The sequence below is a fragment of the Phymastichus coffea genome, unplaced genomic scaffold, assembly GCF_024137745.1.
Source record: "Phymastichus coffea isolate CEN01 unplaced genomic scaffold, Cenicafe_Pcof_1.1 PCOF00008, whole genome shotgun sequence".
In the NCBI taxonomy this organism is placed as follows: Eukaryota; Metazoa; Arthropoda; class Insecta; order Hymenoptera; family Eulophidae; genus Phymastichus; species Phymastichus coffea.
Genome location: NW_026706819.1, coordinates 6,763,773 through 6,780,905, shown reverse-complemented (window position 1 = coordinate 6,780,905; position 17,133 = coordinate 6,763,773). Strand labels below are relative to the sequence as shown.

At 36.0% G+C, this 17,133-nt stretch overlaps 1 long non-coding RNA gene across 1 annotated transcript in view; it reads right to left on the bottom strand.

Moving 5' to 3' along the window:
- The window catches only part of LOC131669968 (uncharacterized), a 48,833-nt gene extending 42,211 nt beyond the window's left edge, over window positions 1–6,622 (bottom strand). The window contains exons 1-2 of the long non-coding RNA XR_009302413.1: window positions 6,026–6,622; window positions 5,844–5,956 (exon numbers count right to left, since the gene is read on the bottom strand). This is a non-coding gene — a long non-coding RNA (uncharacterized LOC131669968). The remainder of the gene's footprint in view (window positions 1–5,843; window positions 5,957–6,025) is intronic.
- Between the last annotated feature and the right edge of the window lie 10,511 nt (window positions 6,623–17,133).

Genomic DNA, 17,133 nt, shown 5'->3' with positions numbered 1-17,133 from the left:
TATCGAGATGGAGAAAATAAATAACTCAATTTCAGTTCATCTAAATACCTTAATATGTTTGAGGCCTGCAATGGCTCGGTCAGTAGGGCAACGGACTCGCACCCAATAGACCCGGGTTCGATTCCCAGTCCCTGCTAATTGATACAAGCACCACTGAAAAAAGTTTCATGTGCTTTGTTCTCAAACACATTGCAAGTCTCCGTCGCTGATTAGCACTGATGGAGCATAAATAGAGCGACGTGAAACAAAATAAAAAAAAACCTTACTATGTATATATACTGTAGAAGGGACCCCCTGCTCGATTCGGTCGTCAAACAGATGATTTCAATTTCTATTACACTTAATTATTTTGATGAAAACATATATATTTATAATATAATTTCGTATCATGTGTGACAGGGCTGATAGCAATGTTCGCTAACCCTGTGCGCGGCACTCTCCTCGCACGGATGTAGCGGCCGAGCGTGGCTATGGTTAACATAGCATTCACGCGCTCGTGTCGTTGCAGGGGCTGGAGAGGGGAAAGCGCCGCTGGCGGAGAAGACGGCGCGAGAAGGAGCGAGAGCGCGAAGAGCGTGAGAGAGAGCGAGAGAGGAAGAGGAATGAGCGAAAACGCGGAAAGCGCGGCTCGCGCCGCGAGAATTCAGAGAGCGGGAGAGATTGAGCACAGTGAGAGAATGACCGTACGCTAATCAGGTCACGCTGCGAGATACGCTAGGACACGCTCCAGGAGAAAGACACTCCAGGACGAGAGATAGAGTTTTGTGGCGAGTCTCCGGCTGCTGTTCGAGCAGCCTTTCTCGGCGGTCACCATCCGACGCCTGAGGAGCTGATCCCGGCCGCCAGCTGCCAACCAGCCGCCGCCGGTGATCCAACGATCTCCTCTGCCGGCAGGACTGCGGTTTCGCCGTCGCCGGCTCTCCACCAGCGAGCCGCGGGAGGGGCCACCCGGTGGGTTTGTTACCTCTCTATTCCGCGACTCTCTCTCACGTTCCAGCTCTCGCCCAGTGCAACGCCGCGAATCGAATTGTCGCGATTGTTAGTTGAGCGAATTCGCTCCTAAATGTTATACACTCGCCGCGTATGATAGTTGAGCGATTACGCTCCTAGTCGCCGCCTGCTGTCGCGTTTGGAGGATTGAGCGAACGCGCTCACCACCTTTGTACTTATATTCGTAGATGTACTTTCGTTGGCGTAAATAAAAGGGATCGCCTCTTTGTACTCATACCGATTCTTTCTGTTCACCTTTCCCGTCATCGCGATAGGTTCGCTCCCGTGGAAGTCAGCGCCGGCTTCCTTCACCGGAAAAGGACCCTTCATTAATTCGCAGGGGGCATAGCAGTGGCGCACTAGGCTATGTTTCGAACATAAATCCCCCCCTTTTACATATGTATAATAAATATGGTAAATGAAAATAAATTTCTATTTTAATGTTGATTGTAATATATAAATATATTCATATATAAAAAGATATAAATTTACTAGAAAATTATTTGATAATATTAGTTATTTATGCACGTTGGACTGTAGCACGTTGTATTACGTCGAGGGACACTGAGAAGTGGAGGGGGCAGTGGAGAATTCGAGGCTGTGCAGCCTCGGATTCTCCACTGCCCCCTCCACTTCTCAGTGTCCCTCGACGTAATACAACGTGCTACAGTCCAAACTGCATTAACAATTTTTTAATTTTGGCGCCCGTAAGCCGATTTTTAACCCTAACCCGGTTATAATTAGAATTGATGTAATTATGGGAAACATTTAGGTTATCACTTGCTGAATCAACATTTTCCTTGTTTGCATTAAACATTTTCGTTAAATCCATTTTAAATCAATTTTCACTACGACTGACGTAACTCTTCAATACTTCACTATCCCCTTTGACCCTCCTCCTCCCCTCTCTAACATTTTCTAAGGCATGCATTATACTTTTTTCATAGTACAGAAAACTGCCACGTAGAGGGCTCTACTCGTCCTGCGACATAACAGCTGCTGTAATGTTGAGGGGCCAGGCTCCTGGACTATAATGGCTATTATAGTCCAGGACGCTAGACTATCATGAGTCATTATAGTCCAAGAGCCTCCTCCGCTATACTAGACTACTTTCTACACTGAGCATGCTCTACACGTAAAAAGCTGCTTACGGGCGCCTAAACTGAGAAGTACAGTCAAACCTCTGCTACTGCACCCTCCGCAACTGCCCGACCTCTGCCACTGCCCGTTACCTAGCCTCTCTAACTGCCCGATTTATGACTCGAGCGCAGTGTCGTACGCTCTCGGTCGCTTACCTGGCACCTGCCGGCGGCGCACTTTTATGGGTCTGACGCCGACGCGTCGCTCTTATATCTTGCATATCTTCAAGTATAAGATGACTCCTTGTAATTTGTGACTTATGATTTACACTCCTTGTAATTTATGACTCTTGTAATTTGTGGGGGGGGGGGGGGGGATATGTACCTAAATTTGTAACATTTTCTCCGGGCCCCCCTCGAGACCAGCGCGGCACGCCACTCAATACCCGTACCTGACGGAGCGCTCTTATTGGCTAATGCCAGAGAGCCCGTAGCGGGCAGTGGCGGAGGGCACCAACTCCCGAAAACGTGCAGTAGCAGAGGTCCGACTGTATATTATTTCATTAATCGTGTAATTTATGATTCTGGTTCAAAGAATCGACTTTGTAAGTCATCAGTGGTCTAATAGTAGTTTCTCTTCTATACAGAAGATCAAGGGTTCGAATTCCGGTATATACGCTGAAATTAGAAATCAAGAGGAAAGTTCGAATACACTTTATTGTAACTTGACTGAGCTACGATCTGTTCATTTTAGCCTATAATAATTTAATTACGAGAAAAATCAGCCTGAAGAGGTCAGCAAATGTGCTGACGAAACGTTGCTGAATATAATTAAAATTAAGTAATTTTCCATCTATCACTATTTCCTTTCTTTCCATCATTACAAAATTTATCATTCAAAAAATCATAAGGGAATCAAGACAATATTAGAAAGTTTAGAAAAGTTCGTTTAGAAAGTTCGAATAGCTTTTCATTTATTTTTATAATTTTTATTAAGGTTAGTTGGAGATGAATACTTATTCAATAATAATAATTTTACATTGATTTTCGATCTAATCAATTTGAATAATTTTTAATAATCTTGCTTCTTAATACGATTTCAATCGATTTTAATTGGATCATATGGGATTAAGATTCATTATTGAATATTATTGAAAACTGTTCTAATTTTTTCCAATAATTTTCAATAACACATTTTTAGCAGTGAAATAAAAATATTTTCCGCATATTGACAAAAAATTCATCTTGTGAACTTTGGTAGCAGTAGGGTTATTGAGTTTTGAAAAAAGTTTATCAATTTTATTTAAATATTAATAACTTTTAATCGATTGTTTTTTTTATTAAGCTTGATTAAACTGTTTATTTGGATGGTACTAACAAATGTGCAAAGTTTAAAAAAAATGGTCTATGTCCAGCTTGAAATATCCAAGACTGTACCATCTATACAATTAGGAAAATTTATTGAATATTAGGTAGAAAATCAAAACATTCAATTAATTATAAACTATGAATTTATTAGTGCATAATTAAACCAATATGCATTTGTGAAATCCAACTATAGGGCACAGCACCAAAATCAAACATTGATATTATTGAAAATGTTCAAAATAAAGACTTAAAATCCATCCTATATATAGAGTCATTAATTACAAATGAGATAATTGAAAGACATCAAGATGACAACTATATAAAAAGAAATAGATTTTATGTGCAGAATATACACAAATAGAATATCTGAATATTCAAATTGTCAAGCAAAGAATTTGCTTCAGGCAACATAAAGTCTTTCAAAATTCTTGAAATATAAAACACTTTTTATACAGACCTAATATTAGTAATTTTATCATTTTATTTATAAGCATAATATAAATTGTAATTATACATTAAGGATAATTGTAGAAGTACCTTCATTTACAGTTTTATCACTAATTGTATATTATAAAATTTATTTATTGTCGCTTTTGTAAATTTGTTGTAAATAATGATGGTTGAAAAAACAATTCTTGCTAAGAAATATTCACTAGATACTATATCCTGTATGTATCTTAATAGTAATACAGTCTCTTCATTAAACTTATGTTATGTATATGTTTAATAAAATGCATTTTTTAATAAATAGCAAAAATAAAATATTTTCATTTTATACAAAAAACAGATTGGAGTGTATAATAATTGAACGTGTATTTTGTACAAATGTTATATGAAGTATGTTCAAATTATATAAAAAATTTAGCATATATTTTTCAGAAAAATTTAAGGACTTGGAAATTTGTAGAAATTTAATATAAAATTTATTTTATATTAAATTCCTTATTATTTATTATTTAATATAAAATTTATAATATTATTATAAATTTATTTAATATTCTTTAATTATTATTATAATTATTATTTAATATCATTTAATATAAAATTTATTTTATATTAAATTATTGAATTATTGAATTTTATATGAACTTTGAAGACTTTGTTGTACAAATTATGCACAAAAATATTCTTATTAAAAAACATGAACTAAATACTTGATCCAAACAATAAAATCAGATGTCATAGTGAGTCAATTGATATTTATTAGATGACTACGTTATAAATATAAATATGTTATCTTATATTGTAGCTGACTCTTTATAACACTCATTACAAAACTCATGTTCAACATACATATTGCTGTCATGAAAAATAAAAACTTAAATATTTATAGTTTGGTGTTTAGTATATGATGTAAGGTATTATTATGTGTAATGATAATCCATCAATTTCAAAAGTCACTTCCAAAATTATTAAAACAACTTCAAATTTATATAGTAAATGGTTATCTAGTTTAGATTCATGAACCTTATCAAAACTATAAATACTAATTTTCTTTCAATCTTAACATTTCAATTTTACTATAATAAAATAATGTTTGAAATTATAATATAATAAAGTTTGGAATAATATAATATAATGTTAAATATTCTATATTAAATAAGTTTACATTATTGTTAACAGTTTACCTAAATTTTACTACATAAATTTTGTAAAAGAATTATTACATAATCTAAAATAACAAAGATTTATTTTTATTAGATTAATTCATTGAAATATATTGTTTGATATAAACTGATTCAATAATATAAATAAATTAAATATAGCTATGAACAATTGTTTTAATAATAAAAGGTTTATCATTAAAAGTTATATATAAAATTTTAAAATTTTAATTATAAATTATATATTTCACATATAACAATGAAAAATAATATTAAATTAAAAATTACATTCAAGATAGATCATGGTTTAGATTAATATTAAGAAATATTCTATGTAATTGTAACTGAATATCAATAAACTATATTGTTGCACATGTCATTAGGGATCATTAAACAAAGATTTGTAAATAAAATGCTTTTGAATGAATATTTCCTCATCAATATTTATGCATTATACTATTTTAATCAGCTGTTTATTTGTAGTTGCCAAGGTAAATATCTTAAATAAACTTCAAATAATTATTCACGATCATATAAATGTAACTTGTCATTTATATCATTGTTTTAACATTGTATTATCAGTAATATATTCTAAAAATATGGTATCTTATAAAGTCATGTTATAAATTATAATAAAATAAATTATTATTCAAGTAGACTATAGATTTCACTAATATATTTTTACTACATAAAGCTTCAAAAACATAAACATCACAATTAAAATTATCTTACAATAGTAACAAAAAAAAGCAAAAAGTTAAAAAGTTTATCACTAGTGGAAAGGAAGAGGATGTAGTATTACCTGAGTGAAGGCAAGAAGTTGAGTATCGCAATGGTCCAAGTACTAAGTATTGAATAACATATTAAAAGCCTAGGGTAAATAGGTATGCGCAGAGTCATTGATACTTCATGAAGCTGAAGAGTAAGCAAAGATTAATTGATAAATCTTTGTGGTTACTTTTGTGCCTTGATGTAAATACACACCTAGGTATAATGTAACAGAGCGATTCAGCAAGACATGATTAAGAGAGATAGTAAAGATGACCAATGATGCTGAATAGTAAGTTTTTACAAAACGTAGACCTGTTTCAGCATTTTACACTATGTTCACACTTACGAGCTTCGACCTTTGCATTCATAAATATAGTAAAACTTACGGGTCGATGCAACCAACAACTCATTTTATGTACTGCAATGGATCTTTCAGGACGCCTGAACAAGAGAGAAGCAGAGACAGAGAGAAGCAGAAAAAAAAGAGAGAGGGAGAGGGGAGAGACAGAGAGAGAGGGAGAGAGAGAGAGAGAAAGAGAAAGAAGTGGGGAGTAAGTAACAGAAAGTAAGAGTTTGAAAGAGTAAGAGAGAGAGAGAGAGAGAGAGAGAGAGAGAGAGAGAGAGAGAGAGAGAGAGAGAGAGAGAGAGATCAAGGGATGGAAAGAGAGAAAGAGAGTAAATAAAAGAAACAAAGAGAGAAATTTCTGCTCCAGCCTGTTGTATGAAGAAGTCAAAAGATTTGTCGTATAGCTCTACTGTAGGTGTTGTTCGTGTCAGGTCGGCGCTCCCTAAGAGATCACTGCCCTCTCATATCCGAACACCCAACTCCCTCTCTGTCTCTTTCACTTGCAAGTACAACATATATAGCAAGCAGGCAGATTTTTATCTCCTGCACCGTTTCCTTCTTCACTTTTTCTGCTCTCTATTCTTATAAGCCTTTTCTTATAATAATGAAACAAGTACACATTTCTGCACTATTATTAGATTTTCAAAATTATTATCGCTCTATATTTTGGCTCTTACTTTCACTTGAAGATGATCACTCGAAAACATGCCAAATATCAATAGTACTTCTCGTATCACTGTAAGTCTACTGATTTCTCCTCTGACTATCCTATCTCCCAACTGGATCTCGCGACAGCATCGCATCGACTCTCATTTCCCCTTCTGCCATTCTCTCTACATCACACACACACACACACATACACATACCAGACGCGCACACATAATAAATACTCTCTCCCGTTCGCTCACTCATTCGCTCTATTTTTGGGCTATGAAGATGACTTTCTGTGAACCATCAATTCAGTAGCTTTAATAAAGGCTGAACTTGATCCCTTAAAATAACCTAACGTAAGAAGTGACGTCGGATTAAATTAATAATCCTTAAACAATACTGGGAAACTGTTAAAAGCATCGATAGCACTTTCGTTTCGTCAATTTTCTTTCGTTATATACAAGAAATTGTTAACGTATGTGTATTTGCATTAATAATATGGAATACTTTAATACATGTATAAACTTCTTATGCATACTAAATACGATGCAAGAACATCATCATGGAAAATACAAAATTTATTAAAACTGAGGGTTTTTATAATGCAGACACGAGATTAGAAAATAATTGAAATATAAATAGTGTCAGTTGTAAATTAAGTCTAATAGTATTTACAGCAATGATAAATTTATTTATCCAATATTCTTATCAAACACCCCTTCCACTTCAGTAAAACCATCAACGAAGATAAAACTATCTATGCATATCAAAAGAGAAAAAAGCTGACAGTTGCGTATTTTATTTGTAACAATATGACTAGGAGTGACAATAATTTAAGATAAATTGAATTTTGGCCTTGAATCTGACCCTGTACTCTATGCGCTGATCTTTTAGATTTTTCATAAAAATTTCGAACCATTACCTGTACATTTGATGGTAACTGATCGGAAGCTGGTTAATTTTATTAAAAACATATGAACGGTCTAAACGCACTCTTCGTATAAGACAACAAATACAATACACATCGACTCGAGTAAATGAGCGCCATGCGCACTAATGCGCATGTTGGTTAACATTACTGCTAAATGCGATATGAAATATCAGAATTTGTGCAAAAGTTGCGACTACCAATCTGCAATAAAATAATTTATAAAATGCTTATTTAAACTGACATTGAATAGAGAAATTGAAATGCTAAAAAATGTTATACGATTTTTTCGTAAGCAATAATAAATTGTTAAATTGTTACCATTTCAAATCATTTATGCCATTAGTAAATATAAAATAAATGACTTTGACATAAGGCAGGAAAGAACGCATTAGAGCTGAGCGTAGCGCACGTCCACTTTATCATTTCGTGATCGTTCCTCTGAACCACATGGTAGATAAGAGTCTTATACAATAAACTTTCTTCATATGACAAGGTATCAGTGTGAATGAGTCTGATATAGGCAAACCCAACTATTCTATCTCGTTTGCACTTGCTTGCTCTTGTGTGAGAACTAATATACCAAATCGATCCGGCTTTATTAGTTAACTTAAAACAGTTAAGTCAGAGATTACAATTCAATATTTTCATTATAACAAGAAGGGTAGGTAGAGCTTGAAGTCGACGTGTTTTCGTTTACGGAGTACGTTAACGTTTATGGTCGTTCGTAATTAACTGTATCATGTTGGCATCTATTTCCGTAAGATGCTAATCGTTATATATACTATTGCCGGTCTTTAATTACGTCATCATATATTATGGAAAATATTATATCTTACTCTTGAATCTTTGTCTTGAACTTTAAAGTTCGGACATTAGAGCTGTCAGCATACAAGTCATTTTTATATAATTACGTTGGATCTTGGAAAACAAGTTCAACATAAGAAATAGGGTGCAAAAACATCTTTCAAGATCTATACGAAATAGTAACAAAAAGCTCGAGTAGACAGAGTCTCGTACTAAGATAAATTTTTGTAAAACCATACTAATAGGCATATGTTAACAACAACAATAATTTTAATCAATAATCAATGCTATATAATAGTATTCAAAAGTATGATTCAAAGACTGTACGCAAAACTATAGTCTGTCCCATCACTTCTAAAATATACTTTTAGGAGTGACTATATCCACACACACACATCAATGCTTTGTCTATGTATCGTACTTTATCCGCTTGAAAGTACCAACGTGGCAATACCGCAGCACTGTATATGGGTAATTCTTGGCTATTTCGATTGACTTGTAACCCTTAGGTTACGGATTTTTTTTTAATTTGGCACAATTGTTGTACACATAAAACTGAGATTTTTCCCAAATTTTGGAGACGATACATTAATTCTATCAAAAGTTATTAACAATTAAAGAAAAATGATAAAAAATTTTCAAACGGCTATATTTTAAAAACTAATAAAGATATCGAGGTCGGATTTTTTTCAAAATACTTATAATGCCTTAAAATTTCGAAATAATTACAACAATAAACAATAAACAATTTTTTTCGAAAGTTATTAACTTTTTGTTTAAACAATTGCTAATATCTCAAAAAGTATATATTTTTTTTGAAAAATTCTTGTTCCTACGTATTCCTGAGGATTTTTGCTATCGAAATCAATCATAAAATTCAAGGGCCCGACATATCGGAAAGCGTGGCCCTAATCAAAAGAAGACGCCTCGGCGTAAGGCTGCGGTAGCGCTCCAGCGGACTCACGGTCGAAAGGTACTTTAGCTTTAATCTAAAAAACTAATAAAGATATCGAAGTCGGATTTTTTTCAAAATACTTATAATGCCTTAAAATTTCGAAATAATTACAACAATAAACAATAAAAAATTTTTTTCGAAAGTTATTAACTTTTGGTTTAAACAATTGCTAATATCTCAAAAAGTATTTTTTTTTTGAAAAATTCTTGCTCCGACGTATTCCTGAGGATTTTTGCTATCGAAATCAATCATAAAATTCAAGGGCCCGACATATCGGAAAGCGTAGCCCTAATCAAAAGAAGACGCCTCGGCGTAAGGCTGCGGTAGCGCTCCAGCGGACTCACGGTCGAAAGGTACTTTAGCTTTAATCTAAAAAACTAATAAAGATATCGAAGTCGGATTTTTTTCAAAATAGTTATAATGCCTTAAAATTTCGAAATAATTACAACAATAAACAATAAAAAATTTTTTTCGAAAGTTATTAACTTTTTGTTTAAACAATTGCTAATATCTCATAAAGTATATATTTTTTTTGAAAAATTCTTGTTCCTACGTATTCCTGAGGATTTTTGCTATCGAAATCAATCATAAAATTCAAGGGCCCGACATATCGGAAAGCGTAGCCCTAATCAAAAGAAGACGCCTCGGCGTAAGGCTGCGGTAGCGCTCCAGCGGACTCACGGTCGAAAGGTACTTTAGCTTTAATCTAAAAAACTAATAAAGATATCGAAGTCGGATTTTTTTCAAAATACTTATAATGCCTTAAAATTTCGAAATAATTACAACAATAAACAATAAACAATTTTTTTCGAAAGTTATTAACTTTTTGTTTAAACAATTGCTAATATCTCAAAAAGTATTTTTTTTTGAAAAATTCTTGCTCCTACGTATTCCTGAGGATTTTTGCTATCGAAATCAATCATAAAATTCAAGGGCCCGACATATCGGAAAGCGTAGCCCTAATCAAAAGAAGACGCCTCGGCGTAAGGCTGCGGTACCGCTCCAGCGGACTCACGGTCGAAAGGTACTTTAGCTTTAATCTAAAAAACTAATAAAGATATCGAAGTCGGATTTTTTTCAAAATAGTTATAATGCCTTAAAATTTCGAAATAATTACAACAATAAACAATAAAAAATTTTTTTCGAAAGTTATTAACTTTTTGTTTAAACAATTGCTAATATCTCAAAAAGTATATTTTTTTTTTGAAAAATTCTTGTTCCTACGTATTCCTGAGGATTTTTGCTATCGAAATCAATCATAAAATTCAAGGGCCCGACATATCGGAAAGCGTAGCCCTAATCAAAAGAAGACGCCTCGGCGTAAGGCTGCGGTAGCGCTCCAGCGGACTCACGGTCGAAAGGTACTTTAGCTTTAATCTAAAAAACTAATAAAGATATCGAAGTCGGATTTTTTTCAAAATACTTATAATGCCTTAAAATTTCGAAATAATTACAACAATAAACAATAAACAATTTTTTTCGAAAGTTATTAACTTTTTGTTTAAACAATTGCTAATATCTCAAAAAGTATTTTTTTTTTTTGAAAAATTCTTGTTCCTACGTATTCCTGAGGATTTTTGCTATCGTAATCAATCATAAAATTCTCTGTCTCACTTTTGGTCCATCTCTCTCTAGTTCTCTCTCTAGATCTCGCTCTTTTTCCGTGTTTGCTCACGGTTGAAAACAAACGAACCCGCGTGGTCACCTCAGAGGCTCTTTTGACACGCATACGTCGTAATCCGGAAGACTTTTGGTGTCGACTCGTAACTGTAGACAAAACATGGGTACATCACTATACTCTTGAAACCAAAGAACAGTCCAAACAATGGATTACCGCAGGAGAACCAGCCCCAAGAAGGCAAAGACGGTAAAGTCAGTTGGCAAGATTATGGCCACGGTTTTCTGGGATGCGTATGGAATCATCTATATCGACTACTTGGAAAAGGGCCAGACGATCACTAGGCAATATTATGCGTCATTATTAGGTTAGCTGAAAGAAAAAAATCAAAGAAAAACGTCCTCACTTGAACAACAAAAAATGCCTCTTTCTTCAAGACAATGCTCGAGTTCATACGTGTGCAGTTTCGATGGCAAAAATTAACGATTTAAAGTTCGAATTAATTGACCATCCACCATATTCGCCTTATTTAGCTCCCAGTGACTTTTTCTTATTTCCTAACCTCAAAAAATGGCTTGCCGGACAACGATCTTGTAACTACGTTTTTACCTGTAAATTTGGAAAGATCTAGAAGTTTTATTATTTTGGTTGATCTCAGTTCATTACTGGACTTCGAAAAATACAAATTTCTTTTACACGCACTACACATTTCTTGAAACGTAGGCAAAGGTTCCATCGACTCAGCAGATTCAACACACCCCTACTGAAATAGATTTATTAAAAACAATTAAATGCCATTCAAACCCACATTAAACAGTATTACTAAATCCACTTCTATATGACTTTTGAATACCATTTTATTGTTTTTCAATTTCTTTTAATGAACTCGTTTCAGCAGGGCACGCGTGTGTTATCATATTAAGGTTGTATTTCTGTAAAGTCAACTCAGATAATTTTGGTATCGGTAATGAAGGCATCGTTTTCAAAATTAAGGGAATTCAACATTTAAATTCTTTTAAATCTCTTTATATATATACATATATATGTATATATAAGATTTAAAAATATATATACATGTATGTGCGTATGCATGCCTATGAACGAGGTGTGATCAAAAAATAAGGTGAATTTTTATTTTTCTCAAAAAATATTTATTTATTCATCAATTTTTATTTTATCTCCTTCAAAGTAATCCCCCTCGGATATAATGCACTTGTGCCAACGCTTTTTCCAATCCTCAAAGCATTTCAAAAAATCATTTTTTGTGATCTTGTTTAGTTCATCCTTCAATGCCGTCTTTATCTCCTCAATCGTGGCAAAACGCCGTCCTTCCCTGGGCCTCTTCAGTTTGGGGAACAAGAAGAAGTCACAGGGGGCCAGATCTGGGGAATACGGTGCCTGTGGCATCGTTACTGTGTTGGTTTTAGCCAAAAATTCGCGCACAAGCAACGATGTGTGAGCAGGGGCGTTATCATGGTGCAATAGCCAATTTTTATTTTTCCACAAATTCGGACGATTCTGGCGGATTGCTTCGCGGAAATTGCGCATAACTTGCAGGTAATATTCCTTATTTACTGTTCTACCCTGTAGCAAGAACTCATGATGCACCACGCCCCTGCAGTCAAAGAAAACTGTAAGCAAAACCTTTACATTTGATCGAACTTGGCGTGCTTTTTTTGGTCTTGGTGATCCAGAATGCCTCCACTGGGACGATTGAGTCTTAGTCTCGACGTCATAACCGTATACCCATGTTTCGTCACCTGTTATAACCCTGTTGAGTAAATCTGGATCATCGTTGACGTCATTCAGTAGCTCTTGGGCGATGCTCATGCGACGTTTCTTTTGGTCGAAATTGAGCAATTTCGGAACAAACTTCGCTGACACACGTCTCATGTCTAAAACACTCGTCAAAATTGATTGGTACGAACCAAATGAGATGCCAATATCATCAGCAATTTCTCTAATGGTAAATCGACGATTTCCCAACACTATTTTCTTCACTTCTTCAACATTCTCATCAGTTGTTGATGTGCCGGGGCGTCCAGAACGAGGTTCGTCGTCGGTGTCTTCTCGGCCTTCTTGGAAGAGTTTATACCACTTGTAAACATTTTTTTGGCTTAAAGTAGACTCACCGTATGCCACTTTCAGCATTTCAAGTGTTTTGGAACATTTGATTCCATTTTTCACACAAAATTTAATGCAAACTCTTTGATCAATGTTTTTAGACAGCAGCAAATCGTGGAGCACGCAAAACACTTCTAACCTTGATGCCTCTCACAAACAAAGCAAACATACTACAAATCTGAAATTTGGAACGTATGTTCTAGACGAGTGTACCGACATAACCAAATAAAAAAGTCGAAGATCGAACGGACGTAGCCCGCTAAATTTCAAAATTCACCTTACTTTTTTATCACACCTCGTATGTACTTCTTCCAATACGTTGATACATATACCTTGACATACTTCATTGTAACTTTGAATCAACACCGATATTCATTTTTGGAGATGACTGCACGGAGCAGGAGGTCTGATTGTATTATAATTCGTTTTCAGGTATCCGCTAATATTTATAATTTCACCCTGCACTCTGTGGATCTTGTTTTCGCACAATAGTCTCCCATAATCGAGTGTGATTTGGTTGATTGGATATTAGTTGAACAGTTTCGAATCAATAGGCAGTGTTGTTGGACTAAAGACTCATTGTGAGATGCGATTCTTTTGCATCTTTCCCATATTTCAATAGTGTTTCAATGTACGCTCTATGTAGATATCCATTCGATGATGAGCTAATTTTTTATTAAAAAGTACATCTACCTAGTTAAATATTCAACATAGAAAATTATTAACTGGTCCGCATTGAGTATTCTCGTTGAACATTGGCAAAATGTTATCCTGAATATAGAACATGTTGTGTTTAATCCAGGTAATATTGGCTGTCAATAGGGACTATAAATTCTAACGGGACATCGTTTTTTCAGTTAGGATAAAATTTGTTTGAAACACATTAAATTACTACTTTCTACATCCATTTACATAAACAGGAGTGTGAATAAATCAAGTTTGCTCATTATGTACTCAGACGAGTACGATTATAAAAAAAAACCATTTTTATTTAGTTCAGAAAATATCTGCGATATCTTTCAAAGATGATTTTTTCTTTGTAGATTTACTTTTCTTCGATCCGGGTCTTTTATTCCCTTGCATGTAGATTTTTTATAGCCAGTGCCATTCAGCATTTTGTGACGGGAGCAAATAAGGTGCTTGCTTCCGTCTACTCTCTGTCTTTCTCTTCTTTTTGCTCGGCAAGGCAGAGAGCCAGCGTTGGGCGCATTTTAGTATAGCGCCTAACTATTGGGCTTTGTACTTTTCCAGCCTTTGAAGATTGTCGAGGTCGGCCGAGATGGCCCGAAAAAGAAGAGAGTTGAAAAGAGATAGAGAGTTAGCAAGTGAGAGAGAAAGTTAGAAAGAGAGAGAGATAGAGAAAGCTCACGCCCGTATGCAGGTTGAGACAGGCGTGTGACGTGCGACCAATTAGCGTTTTCGTCACATACCGCCTATTAAGTGAATGATTAAACGAAAAAATACCGGTCATCAGAAGGCATAGAGAAACGGCCGTTTCATCCCTCGACGGGTACACTGTCGACTCTAATAGCGGGGGGGGGGGGGGGGGCGAGATGTCGTCGCATCACAGGACAGTTTCTTTATCGAACACGTAGAACTCGCGTTAAAGAATATCGAAAATTTATATCTTAGTAATAACACTGAACAAATAGGCGAGTACGATTGAACATATATAATTACCAATAATTTCCAAATCTCCGCAAAAAGCCTAGATTATAAAAACAAAGATTAAGCTTTATTGTGCAAGCAATCGACAATTATGTTAGCGAAAATTTCAACGCGACAGAATTAAGTCACATTTTAGCTAAAGTAAACAATATATTAACTAGAACCAGAACTTTTATAAAAGAATTACGTAGATTTCTGCAAATTAATCATTTCTCTTTTCAAACTAACCATTTACACAATACATTCGGCTCTATTAACACAATTTCAAAACTAAACGTACCTATATCAACTGCAAATGTTAACATTTATATATAATAACCATTCCACAAATTACAAAAATCAACGTAATTTATTTTAAAAAGAAATTGATGATGAAAGTAATTTTTTCTTTTGTAGCAAACCAGGTTTCAACAAGTTATAAAATCTAGTATAAAAACTATGCCGTACATATCAAACCTCAGAAAGAATATATTGTCACTACTAAAGGAAAGAATACATACGCTCTTCTATGTCTGAATAATATGAATACACTCTGTAAAAATATCAATTCTTTTCTACTATGGAAGCAACCGCGTAAACTGAATAATAATGAACAGTAATAACGACTTATGTGAGAATGTGCTATTAACCGAACCCAATCATGAAGCATTTAAAAAATGTCAAATTCAACTGTACGGGAAATTCTCATAGTTCTTTATTGCTACCTTGCAAGGCAATATATTTTTATATTTAACTCTCAGTAATAACAAAATACCCTGTGAGTGCAACAACTATATTTGTTTGGCGGAATTGACGATGGAGAACACTTCATTAAATTTGGCTAAGGAAAGGAGGGCGCTCTCTACGCTTTTTTCCTGCTGAACGCGCTTCGCCTCTGTCCGCGCACTGTTCCTCTTTTGTTTTTTTTTTGTTGTTTTAGTTTATGAAAAAAGCCGAAACTGCGTCAATTCTCTTTTACTCTTCGTCGACTACAAAACGACATTACTTCTTTTATTTAATTATTAAAGTAAACTCTCAATTGACCCTGAGCTTTATTTTCATTACCTTCCGATCCATTTGGTCCTTCGAGCCGGATTTGCCAGCGGAAAGAAGACGAATTCAGGGTGAGTTGAAGGTGGTGCGAATTATGACGGACGGGTTATGTGCGATGCGGGCGCGACTCCTTGACGGATAAAGGGTGAACGGGACTGGGTCGGCCGCGGAAGCTGGTGTTTAGGCTGCAGCCTCGAACGATCGCTGGGATTCGTGAGAGCTCAGCTTCATTGTAAATGACGGGCGTCGACGGCGGGCGGCCGCCGCCGATGATGGCATCATCTCCGATCGGCGGGCGTCAGAGCATGCGATCGCTGCAGACGAATACTCGGACGCTCAGCAAGTCGCACTGCACCAGGACCTGTCTGGTGATAAGCGGGCAATGTAGCAGAACAGCTCATCACACTCCACCCGCCACAACGATGGGACCATTTGAGCCTCCTATCTCACAGGTCGCTTCCAGTCCAATGAAGAGGTGCTGGGCCAAGGGGAACTTCTCGCTTTCACTGGCTCGCAGAACCTCCTGCAGCGACGGTCGGCACGACAGAGCAAGCAATACTATGCAAATGACGAGGCTCCGCGAGCGGCGAGGCGCCGCGAGCGGCTGAATTATTTTGCAGGCAGGTCGTTAAGTGCGCGACAAGCCGTCGGACCGCTGAACCGAGCTTTCTTTGTCGACCACATTTAATCGACCTAAAACTCAGGGTTGAATTCGCTCGGCTTAGCGCTCTGGCAGCTTGAGCCGAGAGGTCGGTATCAAGTTTCAGCTGGTTGACCGAGTGAATTGACCCAACCACGGCTCCCACACTGAATTTTAATCGCATCTCGGCAGTTGGAGCTTGCAGACATCCAACAAGAGTTGAAGAGGGCCATCCAGCGGACTGCGGAAAAGGTTGCTAGCACGCCCACAACAAATTGGACACTCGGATCCATTGAGTCAAGACTTGAGCTCCTGGACGGTTATTGGCGAGACCTCCACCGCAATCATGGACAACTTCTCACCCTCGGCGATGCGTCAGCCGTAGACTATCGGTTGAGCGGCACCTTTGCATCGGCAGAAGAGCTTTACGTGGAAAGCCGCGGCGTCTTGCTGGATCATCAAGTTCGCTGCACGATATCCGAGGACCGCACGTCAACATCAGGCGCATTCATCACCGCGGCAGACCACGGCACGGATTTTCCTCTTTCGAAG